This window comes from Nomascus leucogenys, chromosome 16, assembly GCF_006542625.1.
Source record: "Nomascus leucogenys isolate Asia chromosome 16, Asia_NLE_v1, whole genome shotgun sequence".
In the NCBI taxonomy this organism is placed as follows: domain Eukaryota; kingdom Metazoa; phylum Chordata; class Mammalia; order Primates; family Hylobatidae; genus Nomascus; species Nomascus leucogenys.
In genome coordinates, this window is record NC_044396.1 from 46,440,058 (window position 1) to 46,461,015 (window position 20,958).

General features: G+C 41.7%; 1 protein-coding gene across 5 annotated transcripts in view; it reads left to right on the forward strand.

Annotated features, from left to right (window-relative positions):
- The first annotated feature begins 4,393 nt into the window (after positions 1-4,393).
- FAM110B (family with sequence similarity 110 member B) overlaps positions 4,394-20,958 on the forward strand; it is a 156,035-nt gene continuing 139,470 nt past the window's right edge. For 3 of the 5 annotated variants that reach the window (XM_030794939.1, XM_030794938.1, XM_003256005.4), the window contains exon 1: positions 4,594-5,008. The gene's annotated coding sequence lies outside the window, so the exon portion shown is untranslated. Of the gene's footprint in view, positions 4,415-4,593; positions 5,009-20,958 lie in introns of those variants that run through there. The other 2 variants (XM_030794937.1, XM_030794941.1) reach the window with 2 other exon arrangements.

The following is a 20,958-nucleotide window of genomic DNA, read 5'->3' on the forward strand; positions in this document are numbered from 1 at the left end:
ACAGAGTTCAGTATGCCCTGCTGATTAAAGCTGGCACAGAAACGTATTACCCGTTTTAGAAAGAATTTCATCAAAACAGTTAACATAAAAGGGTTGGGGTAATTTACTTGGAAAATTCACTCATGAAGAACACTGCCTTAATTGATGATGATAGAGATAAATCTGAGCAGCATCCGAGTCATCGAATAGAACTTTCTGCAGTGATGGAAGCATTTATCCGTGCAGCCCAACAGGGCAGCCATCAGCTGCCTGTGGCTACACAGCACTTGAAAAGTAGCCAGTGTATCTGAGAAACTTGCAATTTATTCACATTTTCAAAATAAAGTTTTTAATTCAATGAATTTAAATTAAATGTGATGAGGCTGGATGTGGTGGCTCACTCCTGTAATCCCAGCAGTTTGGGAGGCCAAGGCAGGTGGATTGCCTAGTTCAAGACCGGCCTGGCCAACATGGTGAAACCTCGTCTCTACTAAAAGTAAAAAAAAAACTTTGCCACGCGTGGTGACAAGTGCCTGTAATCCCAGCTACTTGGGAAACTGAGGCAGGAGAATCTCTTGAACCCTGAAGGCTGAGGTTGCAGTGAGCTGAGATCATTGCACTCCAGCCTGGGCGACAAGAGTGAAACTCCCTCTCAAAAAAAAAAGTAATTAATTAATTAATTAATTTAATGTAATGAATGTAAATTCCACAAAATTTTAATTCATTTTAATTTCAATAGCCTCATGTGACTACTGACTCCCTTATTGCATAGGTAATATGTGAGATTCATTGGCAAGTTTGGCTTATAGTAAAGATATATAGGCTTTGGGATCGCATGGACCAGCCTTTAAGTCCTCTAATCACTAACTCTGTGATCTTGGATTTGTCTCTTTCCTGGGCATGAGCTTCTTGTTCATAAAATGGGAATCAATAATATTTATGTTTAGGGCCATTGTGACCACTGAAAATGAAACACGTAAACTGCTAGCACAGAGTTTCAATAAATGGTAGTTATTAGTATTAAATGATGGAGGTCCATATTCAAGAACATAATTCGATTGTTTTGATCTTCTGGTCACCAGCCTGAACATGCGCTACGCTGAGAAACAAGCAGCATGAGGGAACCCCCAGGGGCTGTTGCCCAGGATGGAGCGGAATGGCCTCTTAGTCCAGCAACTGACAATGCTTTTCTATTTAGTGACTCTCTTATCTCAGCCTTGCTGTGAGCTGCCTTTTTTCAGTGTGACTGCTTCTAGCAAATCCTCCAGCTCCTCATAAGGTGCGTTCCTCGCTGCTTTTTTCCATTTCCTCAGAAGAACTATGGTTGTTAAGGGGAAAAGACAAATTGAGCTTGTTCAATCAATAACTTTAATTTTACATACAATTCTAAGTCAATGGAGTCTGATCTGAGGGCTGAGGGGTTCTCAAGTCTTTTTCTGCGGAATTAAGAGCACAGATTCACAGACTTTATTTACCTTAGCCCTGCCAGATCGCTACAATCTCTTGGACAGATCTTTAAAAAAAAAACAACAACAACAACACAGGCCTATCCGTTCTCCCTCAACCTAGAGACCTGGCATTAGTTGGGAGTACTGCAGGTGATCCTGTTTTGTGGTCTGAAAACCGCTGATGTATGCCAGGATTTCAGGGGGAGCTCTGGACAGACACGGTGGTCTGACTGACCCTGGGTTAATTGAGGGACTGCTGTACCACTCTTAGGCAAGAAAATGGGTACAAGCATCCCACTGATCCAATACAGGCATGCTAGGGGTACTCTGGATATTTGACTGACATTTTCCCTGGCATAGCCAATCATTAGAACAAGTGCCACTTGGAGCGGGGACTGGATTCCAGAACTCTTTTTTTATTTTATTTTTTTACTTTTCCTCTGAAGCTGCTTTGGTTGTCTTGTTTTCAGAGATGGTTAACTTCCTTGTGCTCTCCTTTTGTGAGGCTTGCATCTGTTTATAATATATTATTATTCAGCTTATGGGCTTTTATACATTTAAAGTTTCACTAGTTGTTGACACAACTTAGGTACTTACCCATCTGGAGAAAGACTAGTGAAAACTCTGAGCTCATGTCTTTTCAAGCTCACATTTTCCCGTAAGAAACCATTTTGGCAGTCAGAGGATTAGGGCTAATAACTGCATGTCCCTAGGCTCCCTGCTTGCTAGGAATAGTCCCACTGTCCAGAGTCACCTGTGAGTAATGGTTAAATTACACACTGATTCGTGTATGGATGCTTGTTTGGGTACTAGTCAAACATTGTTACATACTTTTGGAGACAGAAATCTCTGTGAAACAAAAGAATTCCAAGCCTAGGATAATGGCCCACTTCTGAAGAATAAACAGCACAATAAAATTCCAGTACAAACAACTAATTTCAACATTCTCTGAAAATCTGTAGCAGTCCTTAACATTTTCAGTCCCCAAAACAAGAAAACTATGTCCTAAATTAGCAAACATTAGGGATTATGAGAGCAGTTTTATTGGCATAATTGATAAGACAATATTTACTGAAATATTCCAGCATAGATGTTTTACTGTGTTCTCTCTGGCTCTTTAACCACATCTTTTATTGGTTTTTGGTTTTGGTGAGGACAATTTGGGGCTATTAAATCTACACTGGGCGATGGTAAAACCCTAAATGAGAACCTTAATAATAAGAGTTAGGGCTTCCTACTAAGTGAACTCCTTGGCATATACTTTATTATCAAGAAGTAGTTTAGGCAATAGAAAAGCTAAAACTTGGTCGGCACAGTGGCTTACGTCTGTAATCCCAGCACTTTGGGCGCCTGAGGCAGGTGGATCACCTGAGGTCAGGAGTTCCAGGCTAGCCTGGCCAACTTGGCAAAACCCCGTCTCTACTAAAAATACAAAAATTATCTGGGTGTGGTGGCCCGTGCCTATAATCCTAGCTACTCGGGAGGCTGAGGCAGGAGAACTGCTGAACCCAGGAGGTGGAGGTTGCAGTGAGCGGAGATCATGCCACTGAACTCCAGCCTGGGTGACAGAGTGAGACTGTGTCATCAAAAAAAAAAAAAAAAAGCTAAAACTCATTGGTTACATTCCTGATTTTCAAAGCATGGATCATAGGGGAATCTTTTCTGATTTTATAAGTAAGTCTTCTGGAAAGAAACAACTCAAAATGGCATAAGCAAGAAAGACAATTTATTGGTGCATTACTTCAGAAGTTCAGGATTTGACTGGTTTTAGAGGTGGCTGTCTTCAGATAGCCATTGATGTCATCAGGGCGCTTTTCTGTCTCCATTGCTCAGTTTGGCTTTTTTTCTGGTTTTGTTTTATTGTCTAGTAAGTTGACTCCAGCTGCTGCACGCATATATGATATGGTCCCAGGAGCTGCCCTGTCAGTCAGGGAAAGGACCCTCCTCCTTTGTTCCCAGACGATATTCGAATTGGCTGACCTGGGTCATATCCCTCACAATGTCAGGAAGGTCTGTGGGCTAGTCACACCCAATGGGAGGGGGAAATTCCTAAAAGGAAGGGATTGGGGCAAAGAAATGGGGAAAAAAGTGTACTTGAGAGGGAGAGAAGTTGGTTCCATTTGCTATGGGAATGATGAAAAATAGTTTATTTCTATTGTTATGTGACTTTTGGAGTTAATGGAGACCACAACGTAATCTGTGATCACAAGGAATGTATTAGTATGACGAAGGAAAGTTCCATTTAAATCCCAGTATCATGTCACTTTCTTAAAATGGTAATCTTTTAAATAGAAAAAAAAATTATTATTATAAAGTCTGAGTTTTATTTAGTTGGCAACTTCTTAACTATTATGAAACAATAGATTCATTGAATTGAAGCACAGTTCAAATATAAACGATCTTTCTGAGAAAATGAGATGAGTGAAATTGTATTGTTAATGTACTAGAGATTAAAAAGAAATCCTTGCTAAATATTTTCTAGAAGAAACTATTTTGTGAGTCCGTATCTCATTCAAATTCATTTTGATAAAGATGGATTTTATCTTTTAGACTTCCCACTAGCAAAATTAAATTACAATGTGTTTAGTCTTCCTAAAACAACCCCTCTCCTGAAACAACCAAGTTATTATGCAAATCTAAGCAGAAAGTATTCTCAAATAATATATTAGGCGATTAATAATGATGCACCCCAAAGCATTTCGTTTTAAAACATCAGCTGGCCCACATTTCAGAGGTAGTACATCATGCTTGATATTTTTCGTTATTTACTATTTTCTCCAAACATTTTTTTTGAAGTCTTAAAAGTGCCTTCAGAAATTAAGCTAGGACGCTCCATCTAAGTATATGAAAGTTAGTAAATAGAAAATGTCAAGCACCAAGACGTCTGGATGGCTTGACTACCAGGTGGGGTTATCTCATTCGGGACACAGGCTCTACGTCACCAGTGCTGAGCGATCTGCACTGGGGTGGCAGTCCGAGATCCAGCGGTATCACTGGGTGGGAGCAGGGTGGGGGTGCTTGCGTGCAGACCTAGGTGGGAGTGGGGGAGGGGGAGGAAATGGGGGCCCCGACCGAGTGGAATGGGGGTGGGTCAGGGATGGGGTGGGGTGGGCATCAGTAGCGGGGTGGAGATGTTGGGAGAGAGGCAGGGCTTGGAATGGAGGTGCAAGAAGGGTGGGGACCCGGAAGGTGGGGTGGGGGCGGGATGGAGGCGGGGCGGGGCGCACGAGGGGCGTGTACACTGGCTCAGGGACACGCGCTCTCGGCCACAGCAACTGGCTCCAAGTTCCCTCCCTCGCTCTCCGGCGAAGCCTGCCTGAGCCCTCCCACTCGGTGCAGACCGAACCATCGCGGCCGCCGCCAGCCCAGCCCTCCGCGGCCGCGCGTCCTGGGCCCGTTCCGCCAGCCCCGTCTGCTCTCTACCCGCGGCCTCGCGGCGGCGACCGTGAAGACTCGGCGGCCCCTACAGCCCGCTCTCGGCCCTCGGTCCCTCGCCGGCCCCGACTCTCCCTCCTCGCAGTCCCCGGGAACCTGGCGCCCGGCTCGGGCCGCACCGCCAGGGACTGGGGTGAGCGGCCCAGGTAAGACTGGGCCGTGGGGGCCGGGAGAGAGACTGCTGGGCGGGGGTTCGGATTCGGGTTCACTGGTCGCGCCGCGCCCCGACTACGGACAATGCGGGCGCTGCGCGCGGCCGGGCGGCGAGGAGCTAAGCCGGCTCTGCTCCTGCAGCTTCCCCGCCCGGCCCGAGTCTCCATTCAGCTCGGCCTCACTGGCCCAAGCGGACCCTGTCCGGCTTTCTGGGCCGCCGGGGGAGGCGCAGCGCGGCTGCCTGCCCCGCGCCCCCTCTGCGCTCGGCTTGGCTGCACGTCCCGGGCTCGGCTAGGAGGCTGGGCACAGGGCCGGGGCTGGAGCTGGGGTTGGAGCCAGGGCGGGGGGAAGCTGGCCGCGCTGCGAAGCGGAGGTGGGCTCCGAAAGCGCGCCGCCGGTTGCTGCTGGAGGAGTGGGACTACGAGGAATGTGGGCTCCGCTCGGCCACCGCTCCTTGAATGGTCTCTAATCTCAGTGTTAAATACTTTGAGAGTATCAATACCACCGAATCCTTGGCTGAGAATTACTGCTAGAAATGTAGATTCTGAGGTTCCGAAAGTTTGTTTTTGGTTACCCCCTCCAGCTCCTCCCGTGGCCTCAATTGTCTCTATTTTCTTTGAAAGCATACAGATTTGAAATAGAATTAAATTCTCCTTGGCTCACTCGTGCCTCCATCACCCAGCGGAGCTCATAACTTGGCAACAAAGCCCATACAGGCTGTGGGAAGCCGCGATGCCTGCTGCCCAGCCTGGTGCCCTCCTATTGTTTAGAGCTGGAGCTGTACAGTGTAAATGGCAGTGACAGGTCTCCCTTAAGCTGGCTCCTGGGGAAGGAAGGGAGAAAACTTTGCAGTGCGCTTAAATTACTCTGGAAAGTGGAAAGAAAACACCTGGTGCTCAGTTTTTTAACCCTTTCAAGTTGTCATTCAGATTTATTGACACACACACACACACACACACACCACACACACACACACACACACACAGAAAAGTGCAGGCTTTCTTTCCTGCCTAAAAAATAGGCAAACTCTGTGTTCTTCCTCACAGCCAACTTATGTCCTCTGCAAAATCTGGCACACATCTGTGACAACATTGCACTTCTGGCGTAACTGGTCTATTTCTCAAAAGGGAATATGATTGTAGTATAAGCATTTTTGCAGTATGAATAGTAGGACTTCCATTTTCTTCGTTTCCTTTGTTGGTGAAGAAGGTATTTATTTATTTATTTTCCCCCCAGTTTGCACGTAGTCATTTAGTCATTTCTGGGAAGATACTTGTATTAATTTCTTGTACTCATTTTTGTGACATCACAACCCCTGGTCATTCAGGTAAGCTGTTTATTAAGCATAATTATTCTAGAATAAGGGTGAGTTAATGCTAAACTAGAATCCTTCACTGATAACATCACACTGGTTTACCCTACGGTATTTAATCTGTAGTATTACTATAGATTGTACACTGTAAAGTCACTAATTGAACAGAGAGGTGGTTGGTGTCTTGTTAGCCTGACATAAAGTGCTTAGAACAGTGCCTTGCATATAGTTTTAGGTGTCAGCTAATAATTACTTTTAATTTTTCTTATCAAGTTATGTGTTATTTTCTGTTTGGAAAATGGTCGTTTTGATTTTTAAAATTCTGATCTGTTAGATCATGATCTATTTTAAGTCTGTGGTTTTAATTTTAGATCAGGGCTGAGGTTGGGTTGTTATTTTGCCTATGACTGACAGGCTCCTCTGCGTATCCTTATGCATGGTAAGGGTTGATTTAATTCATCTTATATAGTGGATCTCTAAGGGCAAGACCACAGTCTTGAACCCAGTCATGCCCTGGTGCCTTTCATAAGGAGACCTGGTTGTCCTTAAGAGCCTAATTATTTAAAGAGAGGCCTCGGCATTAGGGAAGACCTGGGCTCTGAACCCCATCCCTTACCTCCCCTGCACTCCCTTGTTCTCTAGGTTTAGAATCCTACTTCCAATTCCCAGCGGAAAGAACCGTTGGTACAGCAGAGTTAAGTAACTCTCACAGTGTTAAAAGATGATAAAAGATAAATATGTCTACTGTGTATACATCAACTAGAGCATTTCATTCTTTTTCATGCTTTAAAATATTTAGAGCAGGATTTATAGCCTAACTAGCTAAGATAAGAAAACTCACTTATTTAAAACTACTTATTTGCCACGTGTTAGTAACCAAAGACTGTGTTTGCTATTTAGATATTTTAAATGATTGTCAGGAGTTTACTCTCATTTCATGTTCTCCTTTCCCCTTTAACTTTGAAGTGACTTTTAAAAAATCATTATTCCTAAATAACTTAGCTAAGCTAAGGCATGGTATTAACTCTTAGGGCCCTGCAGAAGCAAAACTGCTGTAGGCACAGTGGCTTGGCAGTAGATGGTGCTGTGGACAAGGCTGGTGGAGGAGGCACATGTATGGTCTAGTAGAATCCCAGGGATTAATTTAGCAATCTCATTGTTTGCTCCCCCCGAAAACATACTCTTACCAACCAGACACTGTCCAACAATCTTTTTGGGAATACAGTTTGTTTTTAAATTTGTACTTTATATGTTCAACATTTGTAGACTATTGGCCATTTTTCTCTCTGAAAGCCATCGCATTTTAGGTGCTAGACAAACATTGCTTGTAAAAATATTATTATGCAACTGTTCACTTTATTTTATTTTCCCATTGTAGAGTCAGATTGATCGGCTGAGCCTAGAGGATCTCCAACTAATCTGAACTTTTTTTCATACTTAACTTTTTAGGAGAGAGAAACAAATGATCAGAAACCTACTTGCATCTTGAATTTATTTAAGAAAACAACTTCCTAGGGCCAATTCTCATTTACTTTGATTTGCATCATTCTTCTGGCTCCTGGTATGATGCAGTGAGAATTGATATTCAGGATGAAGACTAAAGTGTTGCAAAGTCATGACTCATCCAAGAAAAATACATTCATTCTTTTCAGACACCAAGGCTAGAAATCTAGTGCACTCAGAAAAAGGATTTTCTGGTTCATATTAACAGTTATCTCTAAGTGCTGGCTCTGGGACCAGCAAAGTCCTTGATGGTTGATGGTGGGTGCGTTCTCTCCTCTAAGAGAGAGTAGGTGCTATTATCCCCTTTCTATGATACAGGTGAAGGGAAGTGACTTATCTGAGTCACATAGTTAATATGTAGCAAGGTGTGTGTGTCTCCAGACCCCATGAATCTTTCAGTCATGCCAGGAGGAATAACTTCTGCCTTGTACATTCGGTTGCTGGAAGTGTTTGTGTTTCATACCTTCTTTTCAGGTTTGATGTCAATAAATCTCTTCTCTATAACTCATTGACATACTTTGAATTTTGTGGTTAGCATTTGATTATCAAAGAGTCTAAAATGAGAAAAGGTACGCCACTTTTAGTTTTCAGGGGAAACCTTTTAAGATTTCACAATACCTTGTTAAAGATCGCTTGTTTTAGGAAGGTTGAGGAGAGAGATGGCACATTTAACTTCTTTGAACTATGTAGACTCTGATAAAAATGTCTTAGATTTAGAAGTAATAAAGAATGTTGGGTCTGGTTTTGGCTTCGTTGCTCAGGTGATCTGGGAGCAGCACAGCTCCCCCTATGCCCAGTGACTTTCTTTCCCTTAGGTTAAAGGAGGTTTATTCATTTTGATCACTTAAGTACATCAGCGGGGATTATGATGATTTTGGAAACATTTAATCAAATCCTCATTTCGTATATTCATTTATTTTATTTTAGACTTTAGGCAGAGCCTAATATAATTTTTTAATGTTGATTTTTTTGTACTGAAAACATTATAGAAATACAAAAATGTAATATTTAGGAATTGTTCAGAAGAAAACACATATTATACCCAAAGTGTTTATCAAAGAAGGTAAATGTAGCATTAACTCTAGATTTTGAAAGGATAAGTTATGGGATGATTTGCATGAAAGATTTTGGGGAATAGTTGTAGGAAACTTAGTTTTTCATTCTTTGTGAATGTTAACATCCAAACCTTTACAGATAATTAAGATATAAGGCTTCTCCGCTGTTGCAGAATTCTTTTTCATCCTGTTTTAAAACAACCTGAGTTTGTTTCTGAATGATCCTTTTGTAATATAAAATTAATGAACTTAAATCATGCCTATGTCATTTTGACATCTTAGATTTCCTTATACTTATGGGAAGAAGGGATTGAGTGAGATTTTTACGTTTTTCACATTTTACAGTTTGTCTCATAAGGAAACTCCCATAAGAAACTGGCATTCAAAGACATAAGCCTTTTTTTTTGTCATTGTTGTTGTTTTAAAGGAAACTTTAGTAGGTGAAGCAAATTACTTTCTTTGCTCAGTATGTTTGGTGATAAAAATAGTGAACATGTGGATGATTAAACAGTTTTAAACTGGCATTAAATCTATGACTTTAAAATTGTAAACACTTTAGAGAGAAGTTCAAAAATGATACCTAAGCAAAAGGAAACAGTATGTCATTTGGTAGACAGGTTTCTGGAAGAATCAGAAGAATTCTGTGGTATGTTTTATACATCAGGGCAAGATCAATGGGTTTTGAAATTGTCCAGTTCCAGATAAGGCTTTTAAAAATACAATTCACAGGCATATGGAAAATTTTTGAGTGGTTGTGTTGTAATGCAAAACATTTTTTTCCTCACAGCCCCATTAGAAGTTTATTTCATCTTTTTAATTTTATTTTTTAGGAGGAATCACATATAGCCTTCAAAACGATCATTCTCGCCAGTGATTTTTTTTTCCCATTAACTGGAACTTAATATAAATAAAAAATAAGTAATTATGCAAAAGAACATAGTTTACTAAGTTCTTCTACTATGATGATTATATTAAACAGATATTGTTAGAGGACGTATTGTGTGCCAGGTACTTTGAATAAACACCAGTCAGGAAAGACAAGATTCCTTCCTCTTTGAGGCTTTATTGTGTAAAGTGGGAAAATAGATAATAAATTAAATGAATAAACGAAAAGCGAATTTCAGGCAGTAATAAGTGCAGTCGAGAATGGGGGCCACATTTCCATCTGGGCTTGGTGGTCTGGGAGGGCTTCACTGAGGACTTTAGAGCTAACTTCAGTGAAAAGAAGGCAACATGTCTGGGCATGTGTGTGACTAAATATATATACACATCCATGAATGTGGGGTGTCTACAAAAGGGTTTGAAGTTATCTTTATAAAATGAGTATTTTTTTAAAAAATTCTTATTTATAAAATGACCTCTGCAAGGTCTCTGGGCATTGAGGATGGCCCATGCAAAGGCCCTGCGACAGGCAGAACCTGCCCTTGTGAGGAACAAGAGATAGCAGCCAAGGAACCAGGTCAGCAGGGCCTTATGGACCACAGGGGAGTTGGGGTTGGGGTGGAGTGTTTCCATTTAGTTTGAGTATAGTGGGAGCTGCCAGATGGATGATGGATGATGGGTGATGGATGGTAGATTATTCTCTCAGTTTCTGCTAAGTTCTTTTATGTTACTTATGATATCACATCTCATTGTAATGACTTTTGTTAGTATATTGATTTTGATGCTGTTTGTATTTTTCAACAGGAAATCATACTCATTTTATAAATAAGAATATTTGTGTATTTTTCTTCAGGCTTTTAATCTTGCACAGTTTTTGCTTGTTGACTACAGTCCTTGGGTGAAGTTTAATGAATAAAATGCCAAGATTTATCTTCAACCCTTTTGTAGACACTCCACATTCATGGATGTGTATATATATTTAGTCACACACATGCCCAGACGTGTTAGTCAGTTTACTTTCTCTGGCTACCACGGGGGCCACCATTTCTACTGTTGGTCAAAAAGAGACATTTGGAAATTGGGCATTCAGCAATTTTGGAAAATACCAATGAATCCTGAACCCTTGTGTGTTTTTACCACATAATTAAAACAAGGTGAGTTGGGAGGTTCATTGTACAGTTGACTGTGACTTGGGGATTTAAAAAAAATTCCTTTAATCTATCCCTAGCCAGTGTCCTTTCAAATGATCATTAATTGGAATGTTGTGATTTTAAAATCAGATTTTTTTCCCCCAATAAATTTTGTTCTTGTCTAGTGACCATGACAGAAGAAGGGAAATCATTGTGTGGGTTGTTAATATGACTAGTCATGGGTGCTCTTCACAGCTTCTGTTGGCTTTGTTCCAACCTGCAACATGCACCGGGTGTGTAACCATAAACCGTTTTATAATGTTTTGGTAAAGTGGCCACAATTTTTGTGGGGATAGACTGCCTGCCTAGTAACTTAGTTCCTTAATTTAATGAAGATTTTTTTTTCTAGTTCTTCTTAGTGAATCTGTATGTTCCTCTTATTGGTGGAGAGTAGTACAGTCATATAAATATATATTTTGTGGGTAGTTGAAATGTTCTTTTAGGTACTGCCAGAGAATATCTATGGTCTGCCTGTATTATTTGGAAACTGACTTCAAATGAATTTTCCATGGAAGCAGTGGAAGTGCCACACTTGTCATGGAGCTAGTGTGTGCAGGTGTGTGTGTGTGAGAGAAGGGCCTAGTGTTCAGTATGCACATAGCATTTCCTGTTTTTCCAGATAGAAGTGGCTCTGCCCTTGCGTCAATGTGACATGTGTTTTAACTCATGTGGCCTGATTTGCTTGTTTGATTTTTCTTACAGGTATTTTTCATTTCAGGATTCACTAGCATTACAAGATTGAACTGTTTTGATTGTTCATCCCTTGTTGCTATCTCTACCAGCTTTTTTCAGAGTAATTTCAGTGTGAAGCATGCTGCTGTTTAGGTATTGTGGGTTATCCATAAAGGGACCAAATCGCAGGGCCCTTTAATTAAGCATACCAGCATATTAGCAAATACCTTTATACGTTTTGTGCCAGAGATACTTAAGTATCTTCATTTTCTTTGGACTTTTCATTTTACCAGATGGTATTAATTATTCACATATACCTTGTATTAGACAGAGAACCAGAGAGCCAGAACCAGAATATACGTAGAAAAAAATAGATTTATTACAAGGAATTGGCTTACATGATTATGGAGGCTGAGAAGTCCCATGGTCTGCTCTCTCTCCAAGATGGAGACCCAGGAGAACCAATGATATAGGTTCCAGTGTAAAGTCAGGAAAATACAGATGTGTTAGCTAAGCAGCTAGAGAGAGAGAGAGAGAGAGACAGAGAGAGAGAGAATTCGATCTTTCTCCACCTTTTTGTTCCATTTGGGCCTTCTATTGGTTGGATAATGCCCACCCACATTGGGGAGGACCATTTCCTTTACTCAGTCCATCAATTCAATGCTGATTTCCTCCAGAAACACCCACAGATACAGCCAGAAACAATGTTTAACAAGATATCTGGGCACCCCAATAGCCCAATCAAGTAGACACATAAAATTAACAATCACATATCTGTAATACAATCAGAGTAAGGTTTTGTTAAAACATTTTTGTAAAAGTATATCTCCCAAGTTGGTTTAAATGAGCTGACTCCAAGGGTGTTAACACCAGGTACCACTTTTCTAAGTCCTGCTTCTCTACAAAGTCTTTCTCAGTCGTGCTAGCAACATCATATTTTTTCCTTCCTGACCAACACTTCCTTTATTGACCCAATTGATGGCTACATTTTTGGTGTATTCTTGGTTTTGTGCGTGTATCTTCAGTAAGACAGTAAGTTCATCCACAGTGAAGACAGTATCTACTGGCATACCTTGGAGACAAATTGTGGGTTTGATTCTAGACCACCACCATAAAGTGAGTATTATAATAAAGTGAGTCACATGAACTTTTTGGTTTCTGGGTGCATATAAAAATTATGCTTAAACTATATTGTAGTCTATTAAGTGTGCATTGTCTAAGAAAACAATGTACATAACCTTAATTAAAATACTTTATTGCCAAGAAATGCTGATGATCATCTGAGCCTTCAGCAAGTCATACTCTTTCTGCTGCTGGAGGTTCTTGCCTTAGTATTGATGGCTGCTGACTGGTCAGGGTGGCAGTTACTGCATGTTGGGGTAGCTGTGGCAGTTTCTTAAAATAAGACAATAATGAAGTTTGCTGCATCAACTGACTCTTCTTTTCACCAAAGATTTCCTTAGAGCATGTGTTGCTGTTTGATAGCACTTTCCCCACAGTAGAACTTTCAAAATTGTAGTCAGTCTTCTCAAACCCTGCCAATGTTTTATCAACAAAGTTATGTAATATTCTAAAGTCTCTGTTGTCCTTTCAACAGTGTTTAGAGCATCTTCAGCAGGATTAGATTCCATCTCAAGAAATGAGTTTTTATTTTTTCATCCATAATAAGCAACTCCTCATCTGTTAGTTTCATCATGAGATTGCAGCAATTCAATCACATCTTCAGGCTCCACTTGTAACTCTAGTTCTTTTGCTGTTTCTACCGGATCTGCAATTACTTCCTCCATGGGAGTCTTGAACCTCTCAAAGTCATCTATGAGAGTTGGGATCAACTTTTCCCAAATGCCTGTTAATGTTAATATTTTGATCTCCTCCCATGAATCATGACTGTTCTTAATGATATTTAGAATGGTGAATCCTTTGCAGAAGGTTTTTGATTTACTTTTCCCAGATACATCAGAGCAATCAGTATCTATGGCAGCTATAGCCTTACAAAGGGTATTCCTTAAGTAATAAGACTTGAAAGTTGAAATTACTCATTGATCCATCTGCTGCAGAATGAATATTGTGTTAGCAGGCATGAAAACAACATTTATGTCTTTGTACATCTCTATCAGAGCTTTTGGGTGACCAGGGGCATTGTAATTGAGCAGTAATATTTTGAAAGGAATCTTTTTCCTGAGCAGTGGGTCTCAACAGTGGTCTTAAAATATTCAGTAGATCATACTGTAAACAGATGTGCTGTCATCCAGGCTTTGTTGTATAGAGCACTGGGAGAATAGACTTAGTATCATTCTTAAGGGCCCTGGGACATTCAGAATGGTAAGTCAGCATTGGCTTCAACTTCACAAGTTACCAACTGCATCAGCTTCTAATGAGTCAGCCTGTATTTTGAAGCTTTGAAGCCAGACATTGACTTCTCCCTCTAGCTATGAAAGTTTTGATCAGCAGTGCCCAACATTTTTGGCACCAGGGACCGGTTTTGTGGAAGACAGTTTTTCCATGGACTGGGGGATGGGGTGGGGGAGGGGGATGGTTTCATGATGATTCAAGCTCATTTTTCATTAGAGTCTCCTAAGAAGCACGCAACCCAGATCCCTTGCATGCACAGTTCACAATAGGGTTCGTGCTCCTTTGAGAATCTAATGCCTCCAGTGATCTGACAGAAGATGGATTGCTTGCCTGCCACTCACCTCTTGCTGTGCAGCCTAGTTCCTAACCCTGGGGATTGGGGTCCCCTGTCCTAGATGACATCTTCTTCCAGTATAAGGCCGTTTTGTCTACACTGAAAACCTGTTGTCTAGTTGTAGCCATCTTCATCAATGATCTTAGCTCAATATTCTGGATAACTTGTACAGCTTCTACATCAGCACTTGCTGCTTCACCTTGCACTTCTATGTTACGGAGATGGCTTCTTTCCTTAAATCTTATGAACCACTGGGCACACTGGCTCATACCTGTAATCTCAGCACTTTGGGAGGCCAAGGTGGGTGGATCACTTGAGGTCAGGAGTTCAAGACCAGCCTGGCCAACATGGCGAAACCCTGTCTCTACTAAAGATACAAAAATTAGCCAAGCCTGGTTGTGGGTGCCTGTAGTCCCAGCTACTTGGGAGGCTGAGGCAGGAGAATTGCTTGAGCCCGGGAAGCGGAGGTTGCAGTGAGCTGAGATCGCACCACTGCACTCCAGCCTACGCGACAGAGCAAAACTCCATCTCAAACAAACAAACAAACCTCATGAACCAACCTCTGCTAGCTCTCAATTATTCCTTTGCAGCTCCATCATCTCTCTCAGCCTTCATTGAATTAAAGAGAGTTAAGGCCTTGCTCTGGATTGGGCTTTGACTTAAGGGAATATTGTGGCTGGTTTAATTTTTTATCCAGACCACTAAAACTGTCTCCCGAGAAGCAATAAGGCTGTTTTGCTTTTTCATCCTTTGTGAGTTTGCTGGAGTAGCAGTTTAAGTTTTCTTCAAGAACTTTCCTTTGCGTGCCCAACTTGGTTCACTATTTGGCTAAAGAGGCCTAGTTTTGACCTGTCGTGGCTTCTGACATGCCTTTCTCATTAAGCAAAATCATTTATAGCGGTTGATTTAAAGTGAGAGATGTGTGACTCTTTCCTTCACTTTAACACTTAGAGGCCATTGTAGGGTTATTAATTGGCCTCATGTCAATATTGTTGTTTCTGAGAGGATAGGGAGGCCTGAGCAGAGGAAGAGATTGGGGGAGGGGGCAGCAGTCAGTGGAGCAGTCAGAACACATACATTTATTGGTTAAGTTTGCTATCTTTTGTGGTTACGGTTCGTAGTGCACCAAACAATTACAATGGTAACATTGAAGATCCCTGATCACAGATCACCTTAACAGGTATAATAACGAAAAAGTTTAAAATATTGTGCGAATTACCAAAATGTGATACACAGACCAGAAGCGAGCACATGCTCATGGCACTGACGGACTTGTTTGATGCTGAATTGCCACAGACCTTCTATTTGTAAAAAAAACATTATCTTTGGAGCATATTAAAGGGAAGTGCAGTAAAGCAAGGTATGCCTGTGTATTTTTCCATGGTGAACATTGTCTGTGAAACAAAAACAGTGGTGTTGTTGATACCCCTTTCCTCCCTAATCCGTGTGGTCTTTGTAAGGTGCACATGGAGATGACTATTACAGCCGTTAGCATCTCTTACTTTTACCAAGTCTGAGTCTCCATTTTATGGATTATCCCCAACAAAACTTACATCCAGTTGTAAAGTGATGGCAGTTACTTCATACAATGACATCTTATTTAGAGGTTTCATTCCTATTTACTCTTCAGATTTTGACTAGGTAAAGAAGTGTTTTGAAACTTGAAAATAACATTTTCTGGTATAACAGAAGATAGTTATTTGATTTGGTGGTAACTACCATTTATTGCCTAACGTGGTGATATCAGGAAGGAACAGGGCTCTCTATCATTTTTTTTTTTTTTTTAAGAAACCATCATTCACAGCTGGCTTTTCCTCTGTTAGCACATGAAATCAATCACAATAATAATAATGACAATGATATTATTATTCAGGCAGATCCTTATATCATGCTTACTATTTCCTGGCACTATTTTGTACTTGTGTGATGGCTCGGTCGGTTTATGGTTGAAATAGTTGATGCCTTCCTGCTTATGTGCAATTTTAGCTTTGCTTTCTGAGAGTTTAGGCATCAAGTAGTAAAGAACTGAGCAGTTGCATTTAACTAAAACTTAATAATTTCTCTGAGTTCACTTTTAGACTCAGTTGTTTAGAATGCTCTGGACTTTCCAACGGCTCTTCATCTGTCTCCCTTTGGTCCAGGAGTTGGTTTGAGACTAGAATCAACTACAGAGGCTGGCTTGGGATAAGGCCTAAGGGACTGTGATAGTAGTGGGTGGCCATGGCACCCTAGTGCTATGGCCATGGCAGGGTTCAGTAGGCTGAATGTGGGTCTTTAAACCCCAGGGAAGAGTTTTATCTAGACCTCCTAGGGTAAAACTGGCTGGCTCCAAGTGTAATAAATCTAAAACGTCTCACTAAGGACATTTCACTATTAGGACATGAAGTCCACCCTTAATTGATTTTTTTTTTTTTCAATACAGAGTCTCACTCTGTCACCCAGGCTGGAGTGCAGTGGCACGATCTCGGCTCACTGCAACCTCTGCCTCCGAGGTTCAAGCGATTCTCCTGCCTCAGCCTCCTGAGTAGCTGGGATTACAAGCACGTGCCACCGCACCTGGCTAATTTTTGTGTTTTTAGTAGTGACAGGGTTTCCGCATCTCTACCTTTTGAACTCAGGTGATCGGCCCACCTCAGCCTCCCAAAGTGCTGGGATTACAGGCTTGAGGCATGAGCCACTGGGCCTGGCTTAATTTTATATATATATATATATATATATATATATATATAATTTTTTTTTTTCCAGAACCAGAGTTTGGATTTTGGTCAGCTGATATGGCGATTATTGGTGTCCCTAGTCACTGACACCACTGCCATTTCCTAGCCAACCAGTATTTCAGTGCCTACAATGTGCCAGGCACCATGCTGCTACCTAGGTGGGTAGAAGTCAAGTCTTCCCTCGCCCAAGTTACCCCCCTTACAGCACGGGGTAACTGTAAGCCCCATGGGCCTCTTCTCTTAGCTGGAATGTCATCTTCACCTTCACCGTCTCTTAGAACATCACTTCTCTGGTCTGAACCCCAAGTCACTGCCTGGTGTAACAGAAGTGAACTGCCCTCACAGGTGCTCTGTCCTCATGAGCCCTCTGAAATGTCCTGTTGCCTTTCTTAAGAAATGGCTTTAGAGTCCAGTTGCTATTGTTGAAATCGTCCATGCACTTTGTGTATGGGATCACGTGGGTCCCACTGTTTCCTACCAGACATGGGTGATGCAGCATCAGTGGAACAAAGATATGTCTTTTTATTTCGGAAGAAAAATGAGGTTTCATCCCATTTTCTTTTTACCATCACTTTTCCACCCCTCCATCCCTCTGCTATGGTCTGAATGTTTGTGGGTCCCTAGAATTCATATATTCAGATCTAATCCTCAAGGGGATGGTATTCAGAGGTAGGGCCTTGGCAAGTGATTAGATGATGAGGGTGGAGCCCTCATGAATGGGATTGGTGCCCTTGTAAAAGAAACCCCAGAGAACTCCCCTCCTCCTTCAGCTGTGTGAGAAGACAGTGAGAAGGTGCCACCTGGGAACCAGGAAGGAGACCCTCATCAGACACTGGATCTGCTGGCCTTGATCTTGGGCTTCCAACCTCCAGGACTGTGAGAAATTTTTGTGGTTTGTAAGCTGTCTAGTTTACAGAATTTTGTTATAGAAGCCCCAATGGACTAAGGCACCTAGGCATTATGCTAGGTGCTGGGAATACTTGTAACAAAAAGTAATGTGTATGGAATGTTATGTCAGAAGGTGTTATTTTCTTCTTTACATATTTATATGTAACGTAACAAAATTCCTGTAAGATATATTTTTTCTGTCAACAAGAAGGTAAATTTCTCGTGCCTAAAATAGCAAACATAGCTATAAGCAAGGCAGTTTTTGTCTGTGCTCATAGATGTTTAATAGATTCGTTGAAGCTCTGTGGTCTAATGAAATGACAGTGACAGTGTAGGAGTCATGAAAAGCTTGCATTTTCTTTTTTTCTTTTTTTTTTTTTTAAGTCTCACTCTTGTCGCCTAGGCTGGATTGCAATGGCGTGATCTTGGCTCACTGCAACCTCCGCCTTCCAGGTTCAAGCGATTCTCCTGCCTCAGTTTCCCAAGTAGCTGGGATTACAGGCGCCTCCCATCACACCCAGCTAATTTTTGTATTTTTAGTAGAGAAGGGGTTTCACCATGTTGGTCAGGCTGTTTTCAAACTCCTGACCTCCGGTGATCCACCCGCCTCGGCCTCTCAAAGTACTGGGATTACAGGCGTGAGCCACTGCGCCCGGCTGCATTTTTTCAATTATTATTTTTAATTAACATCTAATAGTTGTACATATTCATGGCGTACAGCTTGGTATTTGGATACATGTATCTAATGTGTTATGAGTAAATCTGGGTAATTAGCGTATCCAGCACATCAAACATTTTTGTGTGTGTATGTTAAGAATATTCAGAATCCTCTCTTCTAGCTATTTGAAAGTGTATAATAAATTATTGTTAACTATATTCACCCTGCAGTGCCGTGGAACACTAGAACTGATTCCTCCTCTGTGGCTGTAATTTTGGAGGGGACTCAATGAGTTCTTCCCCCTGCATCTGAACTAAGGCCGACACCAGGTATGAGCTCCATGAGCGGGAGAGGCCTCCACACTGCGGGTGGAAGACAGGCCAGTATCCGCAGACTGTGTTCTTGCAGCTGATGCTCAGCAGCTCACCAGAGCCCGAGTCCGCATTGACATCCCTCATCCTAGTTTTTCTTCTTTATCTGACCCTGAAATACCTCTCCTGTCTGGCTCCTCTCTATTTCTGGGTACCCCTCCACCTTAGTTCAGTTCTTGGTCATCTTTTCCTTCCTCTCTGCTCTCTCTGCCTCTGAATAAAGAGAAGAGAAGAAACAACCTCGTCTTTACGATGCTCAAGTAATTTGAATGCACAGGCATAAATTATATCTCTGCCTGACCACTAGACAGTGGGACTTGATAGAGGGGCGTAAGTCACATTCCAGCCAGCAGAGTCTTGTGAATATCTGCTTTGGTCTTAAACCTCTCTGCTGCTTTGAGAGTAGTTTGTATCTGGAGATTTAGGTAGATTATATCTCGGGTGTTGAAGGAGTTTGCAGATGGGAACAAAGTACCACTGTGAGATGTCCTCCTGAAAGTGTAAGAACATACCAGATTTTGAAGATTCAGTTTGAGAAAAGAATGTAAAATAACTCAATAATTTTTGTATTAATTACATGTTGAAAGGGTAATATTTTGGATTTATTGGGTTAAATATATTATCAAAATTAACTTCACCTATTCTTTTATTTAAAAATATGTCTACATGAAAACTTAAGATAACATATATGGTTCACATTTGTGGCTTACATTATATTTCCATGGGATGGTGCCATTCTAGACTCTGTAATTCATTGATTTTGCTCCATCTCCTTGGCAGCATTCTAAAACATAGTGCGAAGCAGATGGTTGTGTACTTGTAGGAGAGAAAGTAGTAATAACTGAAGGCAAGAATAATTCTACTAAGAACAAATCATGCCAAACTGACCTCATTTTTTTTCTTTTTATAGGGTTACTTGGCTAGAAAATCAGAACACTTCTGTAGGTTTATATTTGGATTTCCGTAACTCATTTGAAATGTGTCCTCTGATGAGGTCGAAGGCATTTTAGAGAGCATTGAGTTGTGGTTGATGGCACGGCTCTCTCTGTAGCTGGTGAAACTCGGTTTGAGACAGAGTCTCATTCTGTCATCCAGGCTGTTGTGCGGTGGCGTGATCTCAGCTCACTGCAACCTCTGCCTCCCAGGTTCAAGTGATTCTCGTGCCTCAGCCTCCCGAGTAGCTGGGATTACAGATGCGCGACACAACGCCCTGCTAGTTTTTTGTTTGTTTGTTTGTTTGTTTAAGTAGAGACAGGGTTTCACCATGTTGGCCACGCTGGTCTCGAACTCCTGACCTGAAGTGATCTACCCGCCTTGGCCTCCCAAAGTGCTGGGATTACAGGCATGAACCACCATGCCCGGTCTCGTTTCTCAGTTCTTGATGGTGGTGTCAAGAACACCCTGAGCTGTCCTCCAGCTTCCTATAGAGTTTGCTTCGTTTCAGGAATGTGAGGGAACATACACTAGCCTCATTTGGGAAGAGATCAGGTTTGGTCAGGTTTTCAGTGCTCTAGGAGGTTCTGCCCCATGAGCCATACTCTGTTGAGTGATCTGGGGCTCATTCACTGAATACATTTCTGGAGTACTTACGTGCCCTGGCACTGTGCTAGGTGCTGGGAGTAAAGATTAATAAGATGTCGTCTGTAACCTTAAATTTCCATCTAGGAGGAAGGAAAACAGTTTAAATGAAACCACAGTCCCTGTGGTAGCACACCATTAGAGGCACATGTGTGTAGGGTGCTGGGCTGGGCTAGGAATATCACCCCCAGCTCTGCTGGTTTGACAAGATTCCACTTGAAACTTGATTTCTAACTCCTGCCATAAAGAATGGCTTAATTGTTGTAAAACTAAAATCATTAATTGTTCATATCTCACAACTTAGCAAATTCATTAATGTGAAATTTTTCTACAGCTATGGTAGAAAGCTTGGCAATGTCTGCTTTGAAAAATTTCCAGGACAGCCGGGCGCGGTGGCTCACACTTGTAATCCCAGCACTTTGGGAGGCCGA